The sequence below is a fragment of the Dasypus novemcinctus genome, chromosome 6 (genome assembly GCF_030445035.2).
Source record: "Dasypus novemcinctus isolate mDasNov1 chromosome 6, mDasNov1.1.hap2, whole genome shotgun sequence".
Lineage (NCBI taxonomy): Eukaryota > Metazoa > Chordata > Mammalia > Cingulata > Dasypodidae > Dasypus > Dasypus novemcinctus.
In genome coordinates this window covers 69,699,637-69,726,745 of record NC_080678.1, presented here as the reverse complement: position 1 = coordinate 69,726,745, position 27,109 = coordinate 69,699,637, and the positions used below count along the sequence as shown (strand labels likewise).

General features: G+C 35.7%; 2 long non-coding RNA genes across 2 annotated transcripts in view; both read right to left on the bottom strand.

Moving 5' to 3' along the window:
* The window catches only part of LOC131278740 (uncharacterized), a 70,019-nt gene that overhangs the window by 11,860 nt on the left and 31,050 nt on the right, over positions 1-27,109 (bottom strand). The window lies entirely within an intron of this gene.
* Positions 113-26,198, bottom strand: LOC105744458 (uncharacterized). The gene is made up of 2 exons (XR_001117528.3): positions 25,972-26,198; positions 113-310 (listed from the first exon to the last, which is right to left on the bottom strand). It is a non-coding gene; the product is annotated as an uncharacterized lncRNA (long non-coding RNA).

Below are 27,109 nucleotides of genomic sequence, written 5' to 3'. Positions count from 1 at the left end.
GCTGCCCTCAGACACACAGGACAAATGGATATAGTTCAACTCCCATATTTTACAGCACAAAACTGAATATCAAAACACTAGAAATTTGAGGGTAGAAAATACTTTACAGAGATTAATGATCCAAACCATTGTTTTATTGATGAAGAAATGGAAGCCCAGAAAAGTATAGAACACGAGGTAGAGAACTTAAGTTCCCTGACTTTCAGCCCAGCATTCATTCCATCAAGAGTCAACCAGGGAGCAGAATTGGCTCAAGCGGTCAGACGCCTCGCTCCCACATAGGAGCCCTGGGTTCAGTCTCCCGTGTCTCCTTAAAAAAAAGACATGCAAACAATGAGGGGGGAGAAATAAATAAATATATAATAAATCTTTTTTAAAAAGCCAACCAGTTCAACAAGGGTAGAGAGCTTTGGATGATGAAGCTTGCTTTGTGACATTCTTAACAACCTTAGGTTGTCCAGACGAATCCATGGTAGCAGCATTAGAATATAGCAGAATATCCTACTATGGAGTGTCTAGTTTTTAATTTCAGATGGCCCCTATAAACTTAAGCAACTCATTTACCATTTAAAATGGTCTAGAAGGAAGCCATTTAATACCTATCATTACTTTACCAACTCTCTTTAAATGCTTGAAAGCTCCAAAGAGAGTGTGACAGATTCAAGATACATTTAAAAGATGACTGATATTTTGAACACCAAAACATTGATTACTTATCTTAAGGACTAAAATGGTAACTTTTCTTCTCTAACTTAGAGAGCAATCTTCATTAGAGTATTACATCCCATAAACAAGCAGTTCTTAAACTTCAGATGGCATAAAAATTATCTGGAAGGTTTTTCAAAAGCTCAAATTGCTTGAAGACATTTTGCATAGTTCTAAATTAATAGGTTTGAGATTGGACCCATACAACTGCATTTTTAACAAACACCTTTAGTAAGTTTTCTCAAGAAAATGGTCTGAAGATATCACTTTGAGATCCTATAATAATTTCGGTATGTTTTCCCAATTCCTCATAAGAGGATTGTTTTAATGCTAATATATCTGAAGAGGAACCAGTGTGTTTGAACCTAGACATTATCAGACTTGGTCTACCAGATATGATAAGCATTTGTTTCCTTCTTGCAAAAGTCATATATATAAACATATGTGTGTGTATATCCATTGCTTAATCATGAAATAGCACCTAGGTTTGATATTGGCCCCAAAAAAAAGAATGTCCTAAAATGCTTGTCTTGTACCACAAAAACGAATCAGTATCAATAAGAGTTCAGTGTTATTTTACTTTCTGAGGGGAAATACTAAAGTGCCCTGCCCTCAGGATGTTTTGTACAGTTGAGAGATAAGATTAATAGCCACAAAACATTCAGGGTCAAGGTTGCCAATAAAATAAATTCAATTAAATTTAAATTTCAAGTACACAACAGATCATATTTTAGTATAAGAACGTCCCATACAATATTTTTATTTGCTAAATTGGGCAACCCTACTTAGTGAGCATTAGCATTTAATGTCATTAGTTTCCAGAACTGTGGGGAGTTGAGTGGGTAAGTTTTGAGACACTGGTAAAAGTTCTGGAACCCAGTGGTACATTCCACCATACTCTCATACTTTTTCATGAATTCTGGGCTGCAGAAGCAACTTTGGATGCCAGTATTATCTCCGGTGGAAGAGAGCATAAGCAGGCATTCTAGGCCGCTTACTCTGGCTAGGTGAGCTGGATGGGCTCACTCTATGCTGGATCTTGGAAAAGTAGAATTTGGTATGGACCTTTAAGAGCAGAACTTTGCTGGTGGTAGGGTGATAGAGGGGGAAGCTTTGGAAAATGTTGAGGTGCCAGATAGCTGAGGCTTTAAGAGGAGGCAGGTTCCCTCAGGTTCACTTAATCCTGAGGTTATTTAGGATGAAGTTCTGAGAAATTAGCTTGTACAAGTTTTTAAAAAGTCCAAGTCATGGAAAGTTTTCAATTCTAAAGGGTTTAGACTGCCTATGTTAGAAAATGAGACTGTCCTCAGAGATGAGTCAGTTAGGGAAGAGAGCATGATCAAACAAAGGGAGGCGGTATGGGGAAGTCGTAGGGAGCACAGGACTGGTACAAGCTCCTCCATTTATGAAGTGGGAGGCCTTTGATGTGTTGGCAACATCCATGAGCCTCTGTCTCCTGAGTAGTAAACTGAGAATAATAGAGGCCCCTAACAGTGTTGTTGTGAGGATAAAATGAAGTTGTACAGTACTTGGCACGGTGTGTTGTACAGTGTTAATATTCAACTAATGATAACTAGTACCAACACAGCTGCTGCTGTTCCTACTACGCCCTTTTTTTTGAAGGCAGATTAGTCTCCTAGCAGCCTGAAAGAATGGTTTTGGGGAGTGAAGGTAGAGGAAAATGATTTTTTGACATCTAGATTTCAACAAGTCTAAAAATATCCCCTTCTCCAAAGTGAAATTTTATTATCAAAAACAGGGCAGAAACAAGTTAGCAAAATAATGTTTGTACTTATCACTGAGAATTTCAAAATAAGTACATTCAATCTTCCATTATTTCTCCAGACAGAGGAAATCTTTTGAATAATCAAAATAATTTACTCTGATCCCAAGTTTAAGCAAACTTTTTAAAAATTGTACATGTTACTCTTAACAGCAGATGTGCCATCTGACTTGCTTTGTTTGGGCTCAACTTTATATTAATTTGCACATGATAAGCTCTCACTAATCACTCAGAATGTTGTTTCTGAAGCCTTTTAAACAGCAAAGTGAAATGAGTTTATCAAAGATAATTCACAAAACAACCAAGCTTCCTTCAGGTGGGTAATGGAGCGCCCAGATAAAGTTGGAGATGGTATCATGGAGGCTCAGGGTTCAGACTAATGGCTCTTCTAACTAGCTCTGCAATCCTGACTTGACTTCTCTAAAGATCAGTGTCCACCCCATATATAAAACAGAACTAATATTAGTCCCAACCTCACAGAGTTATGGTGAAAATTACACAGAGGCATACGGTATACAATGTATACAGAGTTCTCAGCGTGGGATCTGGTATAACATAAACATCACCTAGAATTCTCTGACTTCTGTGTCATCTTATCATTATATTATTTCTTTATTATACTCATAATTTAATTCAGGAAAACATTTATTAATGTGGGAGGTACTGAAGATCTTTAGGCATATCTTACATTTATTGGTTTATACAGCCAGGCCTATACAGGGAGTTTTTTAAGCCATCAAGTACAATGTTCTTATTTCTAAGAATTTTTAACCTCAATTTTCATTAATGGGTCCTAAAATTTGCTTGGCTCAAAGAACTATTTACTGAACAATATTGGATTGGTTTAAGGTATATTTATAAAAATAGCAGTTTTATTTTATTTGGTCTGTTTAAGTACTTTCTGGCATGTCCCACATGCCTTAAATACAGTAGATTCACATATTTATTAAATGAATTGAATTTACAATAAAATGCATTGTATTCTTTTTCTGAGGATACCTTGTCCTCATATTAGGAAATCTAACTTAAAAAAAAAGAAAAACAAAATTAAATAAATAAAATAAAATTATAGTTTTTAAAAAATAAAAGAAAGGAAATCTAACACATGCAAAGATGATTAGTCTGATATTTCTAGACTGAAGTACTGAAAATGTGAGTTTGGAGATTTGCCAGTCAATGTTCTAGAAGCACTATGGATTATAAACAGCCTATTTCTCCTTTGAGGTATTTGCATTAACTGTTCCCTCTGCCTGGAATGCTTTTTCCCTCAGCTTTTGCTGGTATCACTTAGACATCACCTTCTCAGAGAGGTATTCCCTGACCACCCAATCTCACTCACTTTTTATTACTTCCCTGTGTTTTATTCGTTAAAGTGCATTACCATCTGATTAATTCACCCTTTTTGATCTATCCCTACCTTCACTACAAGAATTCTAAGGTCACAGACCAAGTCTATATACTACCTACTGTTTTCCTAGTACCAATTACAATGCCATGCATTTAGTAGGTACTCAACATATATTTTATCAGTTGGTTTAATGGCTAAAGACTGAGAGCTGGTCTTTTGAGCTTATTAAAGTGGAAAGCAGTAATTTTTAATCATTTGAGTCAAATATCAGAATTGGTTAAAATTATGAAATTCCTCGCTAATAAAAATTTACATGAACAAAATTTTGCCTATAACTTGAGAGAGACCAAGCACCTTAGGCTAAGAATCTAAGCTTTAAATGTGTATGTATAATTACTAAGAAATAAATGGAAAATTATTAATATTCCAATTATATTCACTAAAATTGGAATATTGAGTTAAATATCATAAAAAGAATGCAATCATTATGAATACCAGTGTCTTAGTCTTCCTACTTTTATGGTAATAAATTATATGTTACCTTGGGAAATTTTTGCAAACCTCCAAAGGAAAAAAAAGGCTATCTATAAGTGTTATATATTTTATTTATACACTTGGAAGGATTTAAGGCTTACAGAGAAAAGCTAATAAACATATACTATGCAGAAATATAAAGTATATTTTAAATAGGTAAGAAAAAAATGAGTCAAAAGAAGAAATAAGGATAAGAACATAAGATGGAGCCAAGAGAGAGATTCGTGCTCAAAATTTATGCCATGAAAATCAACACTCTTGCTAGAAAATAACAAATTTTGTTCTCAGTTTTTTAGCAGCCAATGCAAATGAGAAAAAAATGATCAGTTATGCCATGCAGTGGGTCATATTTTATATTTATATGAATATATGTATATGTGTTTAATAGCAAACCATTTCTTACAAGAAGGATTCTTGAGTATTGTAATAAGGAATGCAGAGATTATATTTCTCCCGCTTTGTTTTTGGCATGTGCCCTTGTACCTGATCCTGAAATATCCCATAATAAAATGTTCAAAAATGACTAGCACTTTGGATGTTTATAATTAAGATTTTATGGCTTGCTATAATTTTTGTTGTGCACTATTTAAGAAAAACTCCTAAAGTGCTCATTCTCCCCTTTCAGGGGGCCTGCACCAAGAACCTTGACTAATGCAAACTATTCCAACTAGCCTTAGTTTCCTTGGATAGGGATCCATCAGGGACTTCTATACCTTCTTTCTTTGAGAGAAAAAATACAAAATAACTAGCTTCTCAGAACATTATGTGGATTTGTGGCATTCTCTGAAGGGCTATAAATGGATCACATTGACAGTTTTATTTGTCATTATTAACTGGAATGTATTTCTCCCCTTTGTGTTAAATTGAAATCAGATGGCATTTCTTATTTCATTGTGCAATGTTTTTACTCTTATAATTACAAAAGTGCATTTGTAACTGATACTATTCCAATTTGAAAAATTTTTGTTTCATGTTTTGGGGGGTCTATATTTGGAATGTAATTGAGGGAAAACAATTTATGCATCACTTCAGTTTTGCCTGTTATGGAAGCAGTCTAAAACATATGACAATGGCCTTGGACATATAAAGGTGGAAATAGAGCATTCTGTGCACAAAGTGGACATAATTATTTGGATATGTGTGTTGGAGGGAAGTACAGTGATAAAGGAGGAGAATAAAGACAATGCTAAATTCTCCAGCCAGGAAGAGTGATGATGCCATTGATTTTATGTAGGCTATAGAGAAAGAAAAGCAAATGCAAGAGAAGGTGGATATGACAACTTGAAGTACTTGTATAAAATCCCAAAGAGAAAGATTATGTTTTTGAACTAATCCATTCCTGTGGGTCTGAGACACTTTTGACTGGGCTACATCAGTGAGGTATGACTCAGGTTAAGTCTCCGCCCTTTTACTAGATCTTATATAAATGGAGACACAGAGAGAAAGGAAGCTGCCATATTTAATCCTGCCATGTGAGAGAGGGTTCTGGATTCACCTACAGCTGCAGAAAGGCAGAGAAAGCCCAAGAGACTGAGAAATGAGGCCTGGAAGAGACATGCTGTATTAGTCAGGGTCCTCTAGGGAAACAGAACCAACAAAGGATATGTGTCAAGAGTAAGAGATTTATCAGAGTCTCTCATGCAGCAGTGGGATGCACAAGTCCAGGCTCCGCAGGCAGACTAAAACCAGGAGCTCCGATGAAAGTCCAATGAAGATTCTTGATGAGTTCTGGGAGATGTTGGCTGCCCAAAGACGAGTTGGGAAATTCTCTCTCAATGCTGGAATCACTTCCCCTTTTAGGTGATTCAACTGCTTGGGTTAAGCGTCACTCACTGCTGATGGCAATCATCCTGACTGACATAATTATAACCAGCTATCTATGATTTACCACTGCAGTAAAGTCAATGGTGACTAAAGTCCATAAATGCCCTTGTATTACAATTAGCCCAGTGCTTGCTTGACCAAACAACTGGGCACAATTACCTGGCCAAGTAGACACAATAGCCTAACCATCACACATGCCTTATGCCTGGTTGCCTACAGCTGAGCTCCAGGAGACAGTAAATCCTGGATGATCTCAACAGAGATCATCTGCCATCTTGCTTCGCCATGTGGCAGGACCCAGAAAGCATCTCTGCTAATGCCTTGTGGCCTTGGAACTTTAAGCTTTTACCCCAAAAATTCCCTTTATAAAAGCCAACACATTTCTGGTACTTTGCATCAGCAGACTGTGGCAAACTAAGATAATGGGAATGAGGATCTAGCCTAGAAAACACCATTAAAGATGTACTCCAAGCTATGAGAGTTACTGAAGTTGATGCCAAGAAGAAAACCTTGGGAAGGCCCACATTCAAGGATAGGCAGAAGAAGAGATACCAGAAAAGGAAAATTGAAAGGAGTTTGTCTAGCACAGGCGTTCTTAACAAGGGTTCTGTGAGTGTGAATTGAAATTTTTAAAAAAACATTATTTTTGTGGGGACATGTTGGTGTAGGTATGATCTATGTATTAAATAACACACAGTATAGTGTGGACTTAGTAAGCGGTGTGTGGTTTTCACCTGACTGGCAAAGGGGTCTGTGGAACAAAAAAGATTAAGAACCCTAGTCTAAAGGAATAATATCTGAAAGATCACTATTACAGCAATAATTTCTACCTCCAAGCAAAAGTACTGTTCATCCTTGAGTTTTCACAGTAGGTAATCAGTATTACTCTTGTTAAATAAAATAGTCCATTGTATCTCAATGTCCCCATATCATATTTTACATTAAAATTTTCTTTGAATTTCTTATCAGGAGGAGAAAATACTTGGTTTCTTTCAAGGAAGTGATGTGTTTCATCTTTGTAAAACAGGAATTAAACAAGAAATTGTTTCATTTTTATCTAAATTATCAAATCATTCAAATCCAAATTATAACTCCAGTTGCTTTAACTGTGTTGACCAACATGGGTAATACATATAGTTCCTCCTTTTTCCCTCTCAACCCCATTTTATTTTCATTCATATTTCATTAAAAAAAATTCTGGGGAGAACCACCTCAAATCATTTAAGTAAAAACAGAACAGTCCCATTGAATAGCTAGTATTATTACTTACTCCCACTAAGCCTCAGTGAAGTTAAAGACTTAAAGTTCACTAAGACAAGCACAGTATGATTTGACCCAGGTGTCCTGCCTCAAAAAGCAGTAGTCATTTCAATATTTCTTCCTCAAATTCCTGTGGACAGCTGGGAGATTTGTAAATTGCGTATAGTGGGATATCCCTTCTTCTGACAAGAAATAACCATTGACATAAAAAATTACTATTGTTTGAGCAGTTTTCTTCTTGACGATGCAATATCCCATCTTTGTATCTCCTTCCCAGGTTTTAGAACCATCAAGAGTACAGAAAAGAGGCCTCTTTACATCAAGAGTTCTTGATTAAGTTATGAAAATGGAATTGAAGTTTATATTCCCCCTTACTATGGTAAGTAAATTCTAATTTGGGTAATAGAATTGACCTTCCTCTCTTTATAATACTTTCCTCACAATATTTACCAAATAAATGGGACTGCTTCTGGTATGAGGATGGCATGACTTATGAGTGATATTCAGATTTGTCTTCAGAAGGTTTCATTTTAAAAATGGAAATATTCCATTTGAGTTCAATTGTGGTTTTTATAAATTCTAGTTTAGTATGTTTCATTTGGTTTAGAATTTCCAGTCCCTTTGACCTCAATCTCAGTTTTGATCATAAAAATAATATAACCTTTCTACCTAATTTATACATGCTTTATAAATCAGTGAGGGGAAGGAGATGTGGCTCTAGTGATTGGGCTTCCATCTACCATATGGGAAGACCCAGATTTGACCCCCATGCCCTCCTGGTAAAGGTGAGCCCGCACAGTGAGCCAGGCCTACACCGCGAGTGACACAGCAAGATGATGGCGCAACAAAAGAGAGACGCAGGGGAGAATCTAGGCAAATACAGCAGAACCCAGGAACTAAGGTGGCACAGGTGACAGGGAACCTCTCCCCCACATCAGAGGTCCCTGGGATTAATCCTGGTGAAGACTAGATGAGAGAACAAGAAAAGACAAAAAGAAACAGACACAGAAGATCACACAGCAAATGGACACAGCAAAAGAAACAGGGTGTGGGGTGGAGGAGGAAATAAAAAGTAAAGGAAGAAGTTCTTAAAATAAATATTAGAATAAAGTCCTCTTTTCAGAAAATCAATGAGTAAGGGAAGCAGCTGTGGCTCAAGCAACTGAGTTCTTATTTACCATATGGAGGACCCGGGTTCAATCCCCAGGACCTCCTGGTTTTAAGAAAAAAGAAAAGAGGCATCCCAGACCTGCATGGTACAGAGAGGCGAAGGCCCCCACACGTGGCGAAACAATGCACTCACAAAACGGTGATGCAACCAGATAGAAAAAAAAATCAATGAGTAGAATTTTGTCCAAAAAATTGATACTTGGATTCTGAAAAGTCATGGCCACATACAAAAGAAGATTTAGAAATGGCCAGCTTGCTATGCAGTGGCATTTCCGCAATTCTCTTCTTCCCAAATGCCCTGATTTGGAGCATCTGTCCCTTTTGTCCTGGGCACTGACTGTCTTTAATTGGAAAAAATTATCACTTTGCAAGTGATTAGAAATGAAGTCACCCCAAGTGAATGAAATCTGCTTTTAAAGAAAGGCCATATTATTGAGTTCTTCTACAATGGCATTATGCCTAAAGGACATACAATGATTTGAAATGGACAGGTGACTCTACTTTTTCTACCCATAAAATCAAGATTTTTACTTTTGTTCTTCATTTTATTTTATTCTGTTCATATGTCCCAATGCAAATTTCAAAGAAAAACTCCCTCTATATGTACGTTTTTGAAATTTCATTTATCGTAGTGAATCAGGGGGGGTGACCATATCTGAATTTGCGGGATGGCTGAATTATAGGTAACTTTTAAACAAATGTGGCTTTTATTATTTTAAACTTCATATAGTAACTGCAACAAAGCATTAAGATGTAGAAATCCTTAAGGAGACCTGGCATAATAAATCATATGAACATTTTGTTATTAGCATATAGATTGAATATATGTAGGGGTTCATGAAGTAGCTGAGGTTCCTTGAAAATTGTTTATTCTCTGTCTAAAAAGTGTACGTAAGTTTGAAAATAAATGTTTAAAATATATATTATCTAGCTATAAAGGATTTGCAAATCAAAGGTAAACATCAGTACAGCTCATGAGCAAATTATCAAAAGATTTTAAATTTATTGAAGGCCCAAATTAATGAGGTATTACCATGTGTGCATAAATAACTTAAAGAATAAAATTTGCCCATCCTTCTCTCATATGGGTATTTGTGCTAATGAATCAGGATCCTATTTACACTATTAGTCCCCAAAGTAATTGCTTATTTGAAGAAGTTCTGTCTTATGGGTTTTCAGTTAATTAAATCCATTTGCATTTTATACACACGTTTTAAATTCTCAAGTCCTATTTTTTCATAAACCAGATTCAAATATGCTCATATAACAATACCTCTCATTAAAGCATAAGTCTTTCAATTTTAAAGGAACTTTCAGAATAGCCATATGCATAAAGACACTTATTAATGAAATCCAATCAATATTTTAGAAAAGTCAACCCATTAAATGTTACTTTTTTAGTTTAAATCTTCCAATTTGTAATGGTGATTACTATGCTGAACATATCTCCAATGTCTGATTTTTCTGCTAATTTATTCTGTGATTTTTTTTTTTTTTACTTTGATTCTGCATGATCGTTCTTAACTTCTAACATGCCTTTAGAATTATGAGAGAGTAGCTTTTTCAAGGTAGGGGCATATTTATTGATTGATCTTACCAATCCAGTTGGAAGATCACAAAAATATGAAACAAAACTTTTCTAATTCTAGTAATGTGGAATAGAATATAATAATTCACAAACTTAGGGACATTTTAAATGGTATTTTTTTTTTTTGGTATAGTTTTCAAGTATTTGACTGAAAAGTTGAGAACTGAAGTACATGAGTAATTAAAGTTATGTCTTCATTAAATTCAAACTATGGAAATCTTTCAGTGCTACTCCAGGAAACTTGAAAAGACACTGACTTTAGAAGGGTAGAAGAAACAGAGAAATAGACTATATAGAGGGAGGGGCCAGAGGAAGATCTGCAGGGTCCAAACAGTTAGCCAACAGTCCAAAATCAAACAGCACAGTAAGGCGAGATGCCAGAAAAGGCAAGCAAAGGCACAATTTGGTATGTAGATTTGAAATCCACTTTTGAAATCATACATAACAGACATACCTAACAGCCACCTACCTCTAGGTGGCTTTTATATGTTCATTAGCAGATACTTAGTAAATGTTTAGTTTCCCCTTGCAAGGAAGAAATAAAATGCACAATTTTGGTACATTTATTTTCAAACTCTAGTCTAAGAGTATATCTGAATCAAATTGAACCTAACCGAAAAAAAAAAAAATTTAACACACAGAAAAAAAGGTAAAGTATTCAAATGGGTGACAGAGGTGAAGAAAAATAATACACTGAAATCAAGGAAAGTATGGCAATTATTTGGTTCTTTTTAACAGTATTGGGCAATAGTATACTTTTGTTATCATCTTAACAAGGGATTATATTATAGGTATAACAAGGAAAATATTTTGATACCCTGGAAAACTTATACACCTTATAATAAAATAAACAAATTTCATTCAATTAAATCTTAATGATTCATTTAAGCAATGATCTATGTAAAGCATAATACCAAGAGTTTGCTAAGCAGATATCATCTTCTTTGTAGCTGGGATTGCCCTAAGGAAGCATTTCTTCTCATTTAGAGAGAGCAAGAATAAAGCACTTGTATTACCATTTGTATAAATTTTTAATACTGAATAAAATATGAGTGTTTAGTGTAGTATTGATTCTCAACATAATATTCCTCCATAATGGCATGCTAATTGGTTAGAATTAAATCAGACAGATTCAAGAACCCTGAGAATAGACCATCTAACACTTGTAATATTTTTTCATTAATTTCCAGAATTCCAATTAAAATGGAATTAATCTGTCAAATAAAAGACCATGGTACAATAAAAGTCTGTGCAATACCTCATGTGCACCTCCTTTACCCTCTCAGTGCCCCCTCCTTTCCATGATAAGATATAAGAATGCAGAGGACAGGAAAGAAGGGCAAATCTTCACATCTGAATTTCAACCACAGCATAACATCGTGATAAGCGTCTAAGTGCACTCCAGCTCTGTCATTTACTAACTATGAGTCCTTAGTCATTTTACTTAAACCTCTCCAAGCCACAGTTTCCTCATCAGAGAAATTAGACTAATAATACCTACCTCATCAAGTTTTGGGGGTTTTCAATGAGGGTAATCTCTGCCTACCCCACCACCACCCGCCCCAAGAGATATTCAACAATGTCTTAAGATATTTTGGCTGCCATAACTGGAGGCAGAGGTGTTGCTACTGGTATCTAGTGAGAAGAGGCCAGAGGTGCTGCTATATATCCTATAACACACAGGAGAACCCACAACAAAGAATCATCTGGCCCAAAATGTCAAGAGTACCAAGGCAAAAGAGAAATAATTGTATATAATGAGCACAGTATCTGATACACAATAGGTGTTCAAACATTTTTAGTTTAATTACGTTGTTGTTGTTGTTGTTGTTGATTTGAAAAGGAACTCCAAATCACCAGCTTGTATCAGGACTGATTACTATAAGCAATTCAGTAAGCCCATCCCAGTACACTTGGTTATAGCTATCTGCTAAGTCATCTACTTGGGGTGGCCAATTTTTAGATGCCTTTAGGAATGAAGTGACCTACTTAATACTTGACTAGTCTAGCGGTCTGTAGGTAGGATTGTACCAAGGATCATGGGCCATCATTTAATTTGTGTCTCCTCAGAAATTAGAAGAATAGGAAAAGTCAAATAAAAGGTAACTTACAACCTAGTAACTGTTACTTTTTAACAGTTAAACAGTTTTTTCTGCTGTTAGTAATGGTTCAGGGAGTCTCCTGAGGATCATGGTATTACTTTATAAAATAAACAGATATTTGGACAGATAGCTAAAAAATATGGTCTTCTTGTTATTAATAATATTAGATTCTAATTAGTTGATATATGCTACCTGAATATTATCAATTTCAAAACCACTTGAACGCAACAAAGTAGTTTTAACATTATACATGAGTTTTGAGGTCAAATAGACCTGAGTTTGAATTTCAACTTTATAACCTTCAAGCTATGTGACCTTGAATAATTTCCCTAATGTTTCTGAGCTCAGTTTCTTCATCTACATAATGGACATAAAATTAACAGATAGGGTTGCTGGGAAAACTAAATGACACATAAAGTATTTTTCACATATTAGCACTGAATAATGGGTAGCATTTACTTTCATCATCATTATTTTGTTGACTCATCAGTGACTCTCTTGGGGTATTTGCTTTGATTGCTTCTGGGTTGTTATCATGGCCACTAGTTCTCACTATAAAGAATGAGATGAGCTTTGGGAACTTCTATTTAACATAGAAAGCTCAAATCATATCCATTACCTCAAACAAAAATCTTAGACTTACTTCAATAAAATTGATTTCAACATAAAAACAGGAAGCTTACATTTTATATGTGGAATTTCCCAGTGAAAATTTTTAAAGGAAATGATGGATTTCTGAAATTAAAGATGACTAATGTACACATCTTATCTGGCATATTTTAATATAGTTGATAATCCATTTTTTAATTAGATACCTAATTATAATTCAATAGAAACTTTCCCAGGTGAATGCAGTAACCTACTTTAGAGAGGGAAGTAGTGCTGAGTGGGTGCCACTACTGTGAATTTTGACACTTTTTCAACTCCAATTTGTTCTAAGACTAAACTTCCCAGGGGAGATGGTGGGAGCTCACTTTTGTAACCTAATCATTATGATTCCAGGAGGGTTAAATTCCTTTTTCCTCAGGTTTTTATTCTTCTATATTCTTTGTTCTCTATAGTAGACCTATGTTTTGTGTTCCAATCATTCAGATGTTTAAAGTTTGAAAATAAATACACTTAAAATTAATCCAGGCTATAATTCCCTTTATTTTTCTTGGTGGTACACTTTCTTAACTACTTCAGTTTCCCCAAACTTCCAAATCCTGAGAAGCAAAGGAATGAAATGTACCTGAGGAGATCATCGCACCATAATAGGCACTCTTTTAACTACCACAAGCCAGACCATTTTAAGGGAGGAAGTTTTTTTTCATGTGTAAAGCTGACTCAAACCCACAAGAAAAAAAAATACATTAATACTTCAATAACTAAAGATTAGGAACAGAGGATTCACTAACAGGAAAAAAGGATACAATTAATAAGCATATGGGAAAATGTTCACTATCACCGGTAATTAAAGAAATATAATTACCTATGGAATTCACCTATGAAATTATAGGTATTGATTATAATACCAAGTTTGTTGTGAGCCATTCCAAGCACTGAGAAGACCCTTTTAAGGACCAGAACAATTTAGCAGAACATATCAAGAGCCTTAAAAATGTTTCTGTCTGGATACATTCTTCTCAAGAACAATTATGAGAGGAAATTTTCATCTATTTCTTAGCAAAAGAATTCGAAGTTCTTTGTAGTTTTTTATCACTGTATATTTATAACCATAGTTAAAAATGCACTCAAATTTACCAATTGGTGCTGTAGAAATGAAAATGGTTGCCTTCTTGAATTCTCTTTTCCAACCAGTTTTAGCTTTGTGTGGTTGCAGTTTCAGTGTTTTGCATCTAATTTTGAACTCCTGTCTATCATTGATTTCAGGCTCATACTTATTAAACTTACGCACAGAGGAGCATTGGACTTATAATTTTGAATCATTTCACTGATGCTCCTGCTTCTCCCTTGCCCCCTACAGTCTATTTTCAATAAAGAGTAAGGCGCATCATTTTGCTCCTTGGCTCAAAACCCTCAAGTGGCTGCCCTTGTCACTCATAGTAAAAACCAGACTTAAAATGGCACTCGAGGTGGTAAATGCTCAGCCCACCTGGACCTCCTTGACCTCATACTCCTATTCCTCCCCACCCCACACGATTCACTCCACTCCAGCCACCCTGGCCTACTTACAGCTCTGCCAACACCCCAGGTTTGTTCTTGCCTCAAGGACTTTGCACTTGCTCTTTCCTTTGCCTGGGACACCCTTTCCCCAGGAATCCACATGACTTGCTTTATCACATCCTTCAAGTCTTTGCTCAAATGCCACCTTCTCAATAAGGCCTTTACTGACCACTCTAAAGTATACAACGCTTTCCTACACACTCTTTTTTCCCTCCTCTGATGTATTTCTCTCCATGATGCTTGCCATCTTCTGATAAATTATATAATTTATTATTTATTGTCTGTCTTCCTCCACTAAATTGTAAGCTCCATGAAGGCAGCAATTTTTGTTGGTCTTTGCTATATCCAAGCACCTACTCCAGTGCCTGGTACCCAGCAGGTATGCAATATGTATTAGCTAAATTGAATCAACATATAATTGCACCATATTGACCTTTATTCATTTCCCTCAAGGCCTTAATTTATTTTCCATTAGTTTTATATTCCGGTGTTCTGCCCTTATTATATTTCCTTTGGGAAAACATTGATTCCTCATCACCACTACCATTTGGATTTAGGAGACAGAAGGTTTTCACTTGTTTTCCTTTTGACAAATGATAGGTTCTGAAATGTGATAAGTTTACATTTCAGTCATTTTCCTTCCCCCATTACTTTTCCTATTGGACAATGAGACTGTAATCAACAAAATGGTAAATTGACAGCGATAAATTAGACCCCTGGTCAGAACACTCCTGGGGCTAATCCTGATATATAAAGAAGTAGACACAGATGGAAATGCCAAGCCCTATAAATAGTTAAATGAATGAAAACATGAAGATTATTTTCCTAGCATAACCTGATTAAAGAGAATACCTACTTCCTGGTGACAAGAAAGTCATAAATGCAGTTCAAGACCAAAGATTAGTCACTATTTATTAACACTGGTGACACATGCTACATAGGAGAGATCTAGCAATATTTCAGACATCTCCAGCCAGCCATTTATCATTTCATAGTGCAGGAAGAGGAGGTATTTCTATATTAATGGCCTCTATAAAAGGAAGTGAGTAGAGAAATGTCTTATGTGTTTTATCATTAAGAGTCAAAAGGATATTGACAATGTTTAAAAAAAAAAGTGCTGAGTGGATTACAGGTTTTCTACAAGCAGGTCTTCCAAATAAAATTCCGTTTTCAAAAAGGAGAGGAAGAGGAAGAAGAAAGGAAGTATGCTGTTTGCTCCTTAGCTCTCCTTTGTGCCCTTGAATCATGTTTCTGTAAGAGAGCTGAGAAGCAGAAGCTTGACTTATCCTGAAAGCCCATACAGTTGGGCAGCAGGACGGCCTTGAGACCCCACTGCTTGACTGCCTTGCTCTTCTCCCAGCACAAAATATTTACAACGCAGCTCACTGATGCAGTAAGCAGAGACCCACACACCTGCCCACCCCCCGCAAATTAACATCATTTTCTACTTTCAATCTGTAATTTAGAATACATCGAAGTACAGAGCACTTTAATAACGTACCCCCAATTAAAAAATTCAAACCTGGGTTCCCTTCCTGAAAGCTATGTATATACACGTCAAAGATAGGACTCTTTTTGGGAGGGGACTTTAAAAATGGGACTGGGAATAGGGACAGCTAAGAGCTTTGTCTGAGAAATGGTGGGTGTGAGCACACTGAAAAGTTTTTAATATAACAGAACTTCTGCGGTGCCTTGCAGAATTCTGAAGACACCATAAAAAAAGTAAGTAAAAAGCTTCAGCTTGGTTTTGTGTATGCTTCAAGAGGCAAAAAGACATATTTAATGCAGAGGGTGTTGAATCTGAATTAGTACAAATGTTATTAATTTAATGTTCATACTGCTTTTTATGGTTTATAAATTGCTTTGCAATAATTTTATGCATTTTCTCTCACAGCACCACTATAAAATATATCAGCATTTTATTTTCCCCATTTTATAGATGAGGCAACCTTTAATAAGTGATCTATTTCTTTCCTGTGCATATTGGTTAACTGGTAAATGATTAATTTATGTCTGCATGAACTTCATCATGCAGAATATTTATTTTAGTGTGAGGTGGTATTTATTTTACCAGCAAAGCATTACAGTATCCAATTATATATGCATGTTTTAAAGGCAGTAAAGCAGCCACCAGTAGTTAATGCAACATTAGTTCAGAGATTTTAAATCCACAGTAAATTTTGTATTAGGGTATTTAAATCAACCTTTCTCCTTTCTCCCCCTCTGGTTTGTAAGGGTGAGAAATAGTTCTTCTATAAAATGACTACATGGCAACAATAAGAGAAAAGGTGTGTTGAGATTTTCAGAGTTTAAAATCTTAACTGTAAAATACAGAATGAAAGGTTATAATTACATTTGTTAGACTGGAAGAGGAAACAAATCTGATCATTTATATCTGCCCTTGGAGGAACTTGCAATTTGAGGGATTCTCCCTTGCTCTAGTCCTTTGTTCTTTTTTTGTCTTCCTTTCATTTTCTTTATCAATTTTTGCATCGATAAAATTACTGTTCTGCCTGCTTGTTTGGAGAAGTAACCACACATAAGTTATATATTAAGGTTTAGTAAATTGTCCCCTGTAACAATATTGTCCCCTGTAACAATATTGTTTGCATTATTTCTCCATATTGTAATATATGAGTCAAACTGCTTTTCTCAATGTCTGTGGCACTTAAAGTCCAAGGTTCTCAAAACTCTCTAAGCACTGACTCAGCTAATGCCCTTCTAATATTATTCCACACTTAAATCCTATAATTTACAGGACACAGCACCATGAAGTTCAGTCATTTTATCTTGAGTTACAATTATTTTAATTAATAAGAAATGTACTTTTTTTCTCATGATCACTTATATAATTTTCCTTCATTTACAGATCTCAAGACTCTTAAATTTAGCCAATAAAGTTGAGGTTTTAAAAAATTTATTGGAAAGAGTCCCTGCCCTAATTTCACATGCAAAAGTCTCTGATAAAGACTAAATATTGGTAGGTTAGCTGTCAAAGGGAGATTTAAAATACATTGTGTATACTAGGTATTTAAACGCTTCAAGAATTCAGAAATTTTATCTTTCAAAATTAAAATGCATTTTGGAAACCAGTAAGCATTTCAAAATCTAGGAAATGCTATGAAAGTATTTTTATTATTTAAAACCATTATAGGGGAACCAGTGTAGCTCAACGGTTGAGTTCCAGCTTCCCACATACGAGGTTCCAGGTTCAATCCCCAGCCCCAGTACCTCCAAAAAATCCTATTACATAGCCCGAGATATATAAACTCCATTATATTAGATCTACCAATAAGACAATATATCATAAGGTAGTATTTTTCAATTTGTGTGATTTTCTAGTGTCTATTGCACAATGTCTACTTAATTAGGGCATAGCATAGAAGCTTTTAAAAATGAATTTTTAAAATGCAGAGCATTACTACAGAGAAATGTCACTGAAATAGTCTTCTCAGACTTCTTACACTGAGATCAGTTATATACTCATGTGGAAGGGAACAAGAGGAATCAGCATTTCAGTGTGCATGTCCTAACTCTGAGTTAAATATCCTTGACCCTCAAATAGGTACTGTGGATTATTTTCATATAATGAAGACTTTTCACTTATTATAAATGGAGGAGATTTTAGCCATCTTGTTCTCTGTTTTAAATATAGAAAAAAATAGACTCAAAAGAAACATTTTAAATATTAGAATATAAATTAAATATATGAAGGATAGCCATTTCATCCTCTTAAAAACCTTCCAACTAGTAAATATTCAAATGAAATGTGACTATAAGCTTTCCTTATTGTCACAGTTCCAATATCTTACATCCCTAGGCTTTTCCCAGTCTAAGACTTTTCCCCCAGAACTTATCATTCCCATTTATATTTACTTGACCAATATTGCAGCTTTCTAGTTTGGATATAACATTTTCCCCCTGAGAGGGCCACATCCTCATACACCCTTAGAGGAGAACTGTGAATTTATATCACTTCATATTGCAATGATGAACTAAATGAGCAGAGAACCAAATAAGATTCCCTGTCATTTCCTCACTTTCCACCATCTCCTCATAGACATGAGATACAAGTGAATATCCATTATTGAAAATGTTGAACTGGGCTTGATTCCCAGGTTCTCAGGCCTGTAATCCCAGAACCCATTATTACAGTATTTCTGTTTTCATTGATAGTCATTTCTGTATAAGCCTGCCAGCTTTTGCCAAAAAGAAACATTCTGAGGAGTGATTCTCACATGGAAACACTGAGAAATAATATTCACTCCTAAGTAAAAATACTGTATTCCCTTTCAAAGAGAGAACTATGTACAATCAGGTATTCATGATTTTTAGAACTGAGTATGGAGGATTTTGCTGAAATTCAGTCTTGCTTTCGGATAATGTAAAGTCAGCACAGCATTTACACAATTATTATCTAGCATTTCCATGTAACCTAATACATAGCACTTCAGCTTAAAGTTTTAGCTTGTATCTATATCTATATATCTTTATCTACATCTATACCTACAGGGAGAAAAGACAGCAATCAGCCAATGTGGCTCATTAATTTGATGGATATATTTTATTGTAAACTAAATATTGGTATTCTGCTATAAAAAAGGTTTCCAATCAATGTTGATGTTATCAAAGAGATCATTTTAAGATCATCCAACTTTCAGCCACACATACAGAACTAGAAGCACCACTTCTGGAGCACGAGACTATTCAGAGTCATTTCTCATCCATATTTACTTATAAAACATAATCATATCCATACATGCTATCATGATGCCTTCCCTACTCTATGGGAAAAGGAACTAATGGTGCGTAAAAGATGATAGTGGATCTAACACTATCCTCAGAGAAGAAAAGTTACATGCACAGGTTTACCCAGCTAGTAATTAAGGTGAGATTAAAACTCAGGTCTGGCAGATGTCCTTTCTACTGCATTTGTATCTTTACTTAGAGTCCACTACTAACAACACAGGCTCTAATCAGGAGGAGCAGATAAAAGGTCCCTGGTTGCTACAGAGAAAACACTAGTACCATTGGCTATTTATTCTAAACAATTATAAACCCAAATCTCACATCCAGGAAATGGGTGTTATGTAACTGGTGCTTCTTTCACCATGGACATGTGGAGACACCTTCTCTGATAATTTAGATATATATATTTTTGTAGTCTAATTTTTAAAGTTAATATGAATGGCAACACAGACATGTGGGAATTTAGGAATTAAATTTAGTATTAAATTCCTAACTTAGGAATTTAGGAAGTCACTGTATATTATTGGGAAACTGGAAAATCAAAGGAAACTGAAAAGGTTATAAAGCCGTTTCAGTCTTATGGATTTTTAACATTCATATATAGCTATCTTTATTTGGTCTGGGTGTATAATTAGTTAGCCCAGTTCCAATTATTATTTTTTGTTAATATGCTTTTAATTACTTTGAAGTATATATGTATATTATTGACCTATAACTTACCTGAAAAAGTTTTTAAATCTATTTCATTGGAGCCGGTACAGGTTAGAGGTGAATATACCCCTAAATAATTATAAGCTCAGTCAGTGATGTACCAATGAAATATTTTCGATTTTGACCATGCATATTAGGTTATTAGCATATTTTATTTCATGTATGGAAATTTAAAAATCTGGAGGTTTTTTTAATCTTTTTAATCAGCCAAAGGGGTGCTGATGCCAAGTACCAGAGTTCTGTTGGCTTTTATAAAGGATATTTGGGGTAAAAACTTAGACTTACAAGGCCCTAAAGTGTTCAACTCAAGGTACCATAAGAGGTACTTCTCACCCACATCAGCTGCCCCATGTTGAAGGAGATGGCAGGTGGTCTCTGCCTGGTCTCTCCTTCCTTCTTCCTCTTAATGCTCTGTAAGCCCAGTGTCCTCCAATCTCAGCTGTAGGCTGGCATAGGGCTTGTTTCTTTCTGGGCTGAGATGCAAACTATCAGGCAAATGGCTCATCTCTCTTTCCAGAACCATGGGATCAAAATTCTCTCCTCTCTCATGTCTATGGAACTCTCTCTCTTCCTGTGTATCTTCTTCTGTGTCTTCTTGATTGAGTGCCCATTTATATCAGCCCCCCGAGGGGGCGGAGACTTAACCTGAGTTATACTCTACTGAATTAAAACCCTAATCTTAGAATAATTTAATCAAAGACATCTCAGCTGAATCTAATACAATCAAAGGGCAGCACTCCCAGAAGAACAATCCAGTTTACAAATATAATCCTTATCTTTTGGGGGATTCATAATCTCAAACCACCACAGAATCAAAAGATGTTTTAAGTAATTTTTATTTAATTTATTTAACAAGGTCATCTTTCTATCTTCAGGTTGCATTTTGCCTTAACTAGTTTAAATGTTGGATACTCTAATAAGATCATTATCAAAGATTGAAGCTGTAAAACCTACTTCAGGAACTCATTTCAGTGTTGAGCATCCCTTTCCATTTTCAAAAAATTCTTCCTAATGTCTAATTCAGTTCTATCCTAAAATATCCCTTACCTTCTCTCATGTAGATAAACTAATACTAAATCATTTTCCTCGTGCTTTGTTTTTCATCTTTTTAATTCTTGGTTTACATCTATATTCTTTCACTCTCTCCTAGGCCTCCAGGTCTCTTTTCTGTACAATGGATTTGTCAAATATTTTTTAACGAACACTCCAAAATCTCAGTTGTCACAGTTTCTTTTGAAATATAAAACCTAAATGGGTCGGCAGACTTGGCCCAGTGGTTAGGGCGTCCATCTACCACATGGGAGGTCCGCAGTTCAAACTCTGGGCCTGCTTGACCCATGTGCAGCTAGCTGGCCCACGCACAGTGCTGATGTGCGCAAGGAGTGTGCACTGCCACGCAGGGGTGTCCCCCGCATAGGGGAGCCCCATTCGCAAGTAGTGTGCCCGTAAGGAGAGCCGCCCAGCGCGAAAGGAAGTTCAGCCTGCCCAGGAATGGCACCGCACACACGGAGAGCTGACACAACAAGATGAGGCAACAAAAAAAGAAACACAGATTCCCGTGCTGCTGACAGCAACAGAAGCAGACAGACGACGCAGCAAATAGACACAGAGAACAGACAACCAGGGTGGGGGGGGGGGAGGGGAGGAAAATAAATAAATAAATCTTTAAAAAAACAAAACAAAACCTAAATGGTGTTTCCCTAATCATTTTAGCTCTGATGACCCTATGTTATAATTCCCAAATAACTTGATCAAAATTTCTCCAGAAGTTAAACCCTCATTAAAAACAAAAATAAAAAAGTGTTATCTCAATTAAGGCTCAAATAGAGTTTATGCTAAAATTTTTAAAAAGAGTGAACAGTTTTCTCTCCTGGATGTTGTTTTAAGTAGGGATGGGGAGATGAACTAAAGGATTGCTTGATGATCCTTCTGCCCTGTGATTTTGTGATAATCTTAGCTTCTACCATCTCATTTTCTCCAAACACTAGAATCTAATCTGCCCTATTATATGAGCATATTTAACAGATGAAAACCTTTTAATGAAGGAAAGATTCTGCTTATTTTCTTGGAAGCAATTTTTTTAAACAATCGCCTACATTTATATTCAAGACAGCCCATAATGAATCATCAAAGGCCAAAAAAAATCACAAAGGAAAAATTATCAGGCATACCATATAATGATACAGCACTGCGAACATGCAATTTATTCCTTGACTATTGCCTTTGTGTTTACATTAGAAACATTTATTCCTATAGAGGCATGGTTAAAGGATTCATGAGTTCTATTTCTTTTTTTAATCTAAAATCATTCTTGCTTTTACACCACGATTGTTTCTATTTAAACAAGAGAACTTTTGTTAACATCAGTGGACATTTTACTTCCAAATGAGGCTACCTTCTGAGCAGGGTTGCTATGAGCAAGTTGCATCTGACAAGGCTGTTTGGTGAAGATTAGCAGTGGTTAGATTAAGCAGTCCTTGAGCTTGCCATTTAATCCACCACTACTGGTTTTGTGTACTAAGTTGATGATACTTGCAGACAAAAAAATTAGGTTATTAGCTTTCATTACTTATTAACCAGCTATTTTTGGAACAAAAGAAAACTTTAATTTCAATGAACACAAAGTGAAAAACAGAACTGTTACATATCAGATGGATGATCTGTTTGACTTCAGATTAATGTGCTAATATTATTAATTATATTAATTATAATAATAAGAGTTTCCATAAAAACTCTCTACTCTGGGCTACTAGCTGGCAGAGCTTTACATATATTATTTTTATTGAATTATACAATAGTTCTCTGAAGTTTTGCCAAAATAAAAATGGTGAGTTACATATTTATGCTAGGATATTTTTTCTGGTTCGCTTTGAGTATCCATGCATATGTTTCCAAGGAGTTTTTCAGTATTCTGTTGATTATTTTGTTGTTGTTGTTTGGTCCAACTGCAGTTTGGATGATATAAACTGAACACAGAAAAACTAGAACATTAATCTTGAACTATAAATGCCCTCTGTGTATTGTGACACAAATATAAATATAAAGCAAACAGAAAAAAAAACGTTATGTAAGTTCTCTTCTGAGCTTGGCATTGTTAGAAATATTTAACTCTTATGCTTTTTGGTAGTTTTTCTATTGTGTGTATAGTGAGTGCAAAAGGAATTATCCCAGGGTCAAAAATAATTTGGAAGTTTTACAGTGAAACTATACTTATCAAAAATGCAATAAGTATTATTGAAATAGAATTGCCATCACAACTAATCTGTATTTTCTTATTACAACAATGAGAGAAAGGTTGATTTTGATGCTTATAGGCAAATGATCACTATGATGTTCTGCTAAGTGACAGACAGAAAGCCTTATCCATAACATTAAATGAGCTCCCTGCCAGATACAGCTAAAACCATATTGGAAGCCCTGTTCTAGGGAATGATTTTACCCAGTTGGTCTTGGATATATCAGCCAAGCAGTTACCCTTGTTCACAATTCTTGCTTTCTGACATCAGATCTAAGATGGGGTAAATATGTTTGAAGTCCTCTCCAGGCTGTAATTTGGTATAGAGGGAGAGATTATTGGTCTGTGTTATTCCATTTTCCCCAACTCCTAAAAAGTACAGCCTAGATCAAAAAAAAAAAAAAAAAAAAAGCTAATTCAATATCATTATGCAATAAATGGTTAATAGACAACTCTAGACTCTCAAAGTTGAAAGGGACTCAAGACTCTCAAAGTTGAAAGGGACCCTAAAGGTTATAAATGATAATCCTACACTCTTGTGATGAAACACCTTTGGTGATAAGGATATCTTCCCCTCGCAAGATTGTTCTGATTAATAGAAATTCCTTAAGTCAGGCCATGATATTTTTCCTGTAAATTCCACTTATTGGTTCTAGATGTAAACTATGAGACTAATAAAATGCCTAATTCCTCTTTGACACCTTGACAAGATTCTTTCCAATGCTTCCTTATTCCCCCTGGTTTGCAGTCCCTTAACCACTCTGGTTACTTTGCTCCAATTGTGCTCCAATTCTTAAAAGTTTTGCAAACTTGGGGTATAATCTAACCATCATAGAATAAAATACAATTAGTACTAGTAGTTTGTTCCAATCATATTTATCTTAAGACTGAATTTGCTTTCTGGCAAAAGTGATACCTGAAACTGTTTCTCAAACAGCTAAACCAAGTCTCATCTATTCTATCCTTTACCCATGAAATTGGGTTTTGTCTTGTTTTTTTGGATCCCCATAATATTTCCATTAATGTTACCTAATTAAATTTGTTCCATCCCATCAACTTAACTTTTTTCCATTTGGAGAGGTGAGTATAATCTAATTCTGTCATCTCACTTATTCAATAACTGAAAACCTAACTTTGTCATCTGTAAAATTGCCATACTTTCTGTTTCTTCTAATACCTGATTTTTTTAATGCTGACAATAACAGAACCAGGGGCATCACCATTAGAAACATTCTTCCAGACTGTCATTTATCCAGTCATTGCTATTATCTGGGTGTGGCCATTCAACTAGACACCAACCCCTAATTTCCAGCTCGTATTTCTTCATCTTAGCCAAAGGATGCCAAGCAATGCCACGACAAATATCCTGTAGAAGTCCAGATACACTCATTATCCCCACTGATTAGGCTCATAACAATTTCAGAAAGGGAAATGCTGCTAATCTACCTGATCTGTTCCTGATTAATCCTTCCCAGCCCATTTGTCAGCCTTACCACAGTTGATGTGACACTCACTGATATGTAAGTTTTGAGAAACTGCCCCCCCTTCCCCTTTTGAAAATTAAATCCATGTTTGTCAACCCCTTGCTTTTAAATACCTCTCCTGCTTTGTGCCATTCCTCAAAGATGACCAGCAATGTGCAGTAAGATTAATTTACAGCAGTAACCTCAGCTTACTCATTGCCCTTAGCACCTAGCACAGTGCTGGAACATAAGAGGTACCAAGCTATGTTTAAGAACCAAAACACTAAAAACTTGGTATTTTATTTGGTATTTTGGTTCACTATATCCATGACTTAAAATCTGAAAGTAGATTATGGTATGTCTGAAGACAAAATTCATTTATACACTACATTAGAATTTTGAATTGAACAAAAGAGCACTTCCACATCTGATCACATCCCACACCTTTAGAACACTCTTGCAAGTTATCTTTCTGTGACTTTAAATTATATTCCCCAGTTTTCCAGATTTATCTGTCACTTGCATTTACCCAGAGACAGTTCCACCCCAGTTTTTCTCACTCAGGTGGAACCATATTTTAATTGGGTGGGGAGCACTAAGGGAAATATGAGAAAGGTAATGTAGGGGTTTGGAGGAGTGCTGTGGAAGGACAATTTCTAATTTAGTTCCTTGAAGACTCACCATCTCTGCTCCTCTAGCCTAGAGTCCTTGTGCTCCCCTTTTTTCCTCCAGCACCAAATCAAATTCCTTTAGAACCTAATCGCTATTTCTACTAACATAATATAACCTGGACCTTTCCCTTCTTTATCCTTCTACAGAAATTTAAGCCAGAGGAACAGGAACATTCAGGTGGAACAGCTTCTTAAGACAAGCAGAAGGGGATGATGACCAATTTCACGTTTCAAAAAATCCTGGTTATTGAGATTACTCAAAATAATTACAGAAACACCTGCACTGTCGTTTTACCACAGGGTTGCAATTATTTCTAAGTGATGAAAAATGGATTCCCTGGGACATTTCTCCCATCAAACAGAATCCTTGAAGGCATTTAGAATGTGAGGCATCCTCTTACAACCCTTTCATTCATCTTCTTTTCCCTCTCAGCAATAGTATTCTATCACTTCCATCCCAAAGATCATTCTATCCTTAACATAGACAAAGAAAACAGGAATCTTACAGTTCTAATTTCTCTCACCCATCAATGGTCTAAGGTGCAGGTCCATCTCTTCTTGAAACCTTGTGCTACTTGAACTTAAAAAAGCAAATAAACATGAAAAATTTATATGTATCCTGAGTTTTTTCCTAGTAAATCTCAAATCATTTGGGATCTTACCTTTATATTTGCTATTCCCTTCCTGGACTGCTCTTCACTTGGATTTTTTTTTTTTAAGATTTATTTTTATTTATTCCCCCCGCCCCTTGCAACTTGCTTGCTGCCTGCTCTCTGTGTCCATTCGCTGTGCGTTCTCCTGTGTCTGCCTGTATCTCTTTTGTTGCATCATCTTGCTGAGCCAGCACTCTGCTGGCAGGAGCTGTCGGCACTCCATGGACACAGGCCAGCTTGCCTTTACAAGGAGGCCCTGGGAAGTGAACCCAGGGTCTCCCATATGGTAAACAGGAGCCCAATTGGTTGAGCCACGTCCACTTCCCTTCACTTGGATTTTGACAAAACCCAAATCAGATATTCAGGCTTCTTTGATCAAAAGTCACTGACTCTTCAAAAAGGAATTCTCTGGCCATCCCAACTCAAACTATACCTCATCTCTCTCTCTTCCCTGATGCTGCTTTATTCTTTTAAAGCACCAAGATCTACTGGAGTTGAGAACCTGTTTGTTTACTAGAATATATGTCCTCTGAAAATAAGGACTTTGCTTTGTTCACATTTGTTTCCACAGTGCCTGGAACAACACTGCTACACAGAAGTTTCTCAACAGCATTTGTTCAATGAATGCAGCAATAAATGGATTATTTAAAGCAGAGAGGCATAAAAACGAGAAAGTCACAAAAGAGCCACCAGAGTAGTTTATTAGTTTCCAACTTTCTTTCACTCAGAGTTGTGTGCAACAACTACACGGTAGAAATTGAACTTTTTAAAGTAACCTTATTTTTCAGATAATATAATCAGAATAATTTTGATCATCTGACAAGCACTTTATAGACAGCTTAAAATACAGAAAAGTGAAATTTAAAAGAAATTTCTTATAATCCTAATACCAGAGAAAACTAATATTGAGGTTTTGTTATGTTTAGATTTTTGCAAATTTCTCAACTTTTTCAAGGCATTTTCCTTTTCAAATTTTTATGTTATGGAATCCTGCTAATCTGTCCTCTGAACTTTTAAAAATCTGTTCTCATAAGGTTTGCTGTATTTGTCTGATTTTTCCAGAACTCCTAGCCCCATCTCATTTTTTAAAAATTGTTCTATGAGATTCCTGTTATTTCCACTCAGATAACCAGTTTCCCTTTATGAG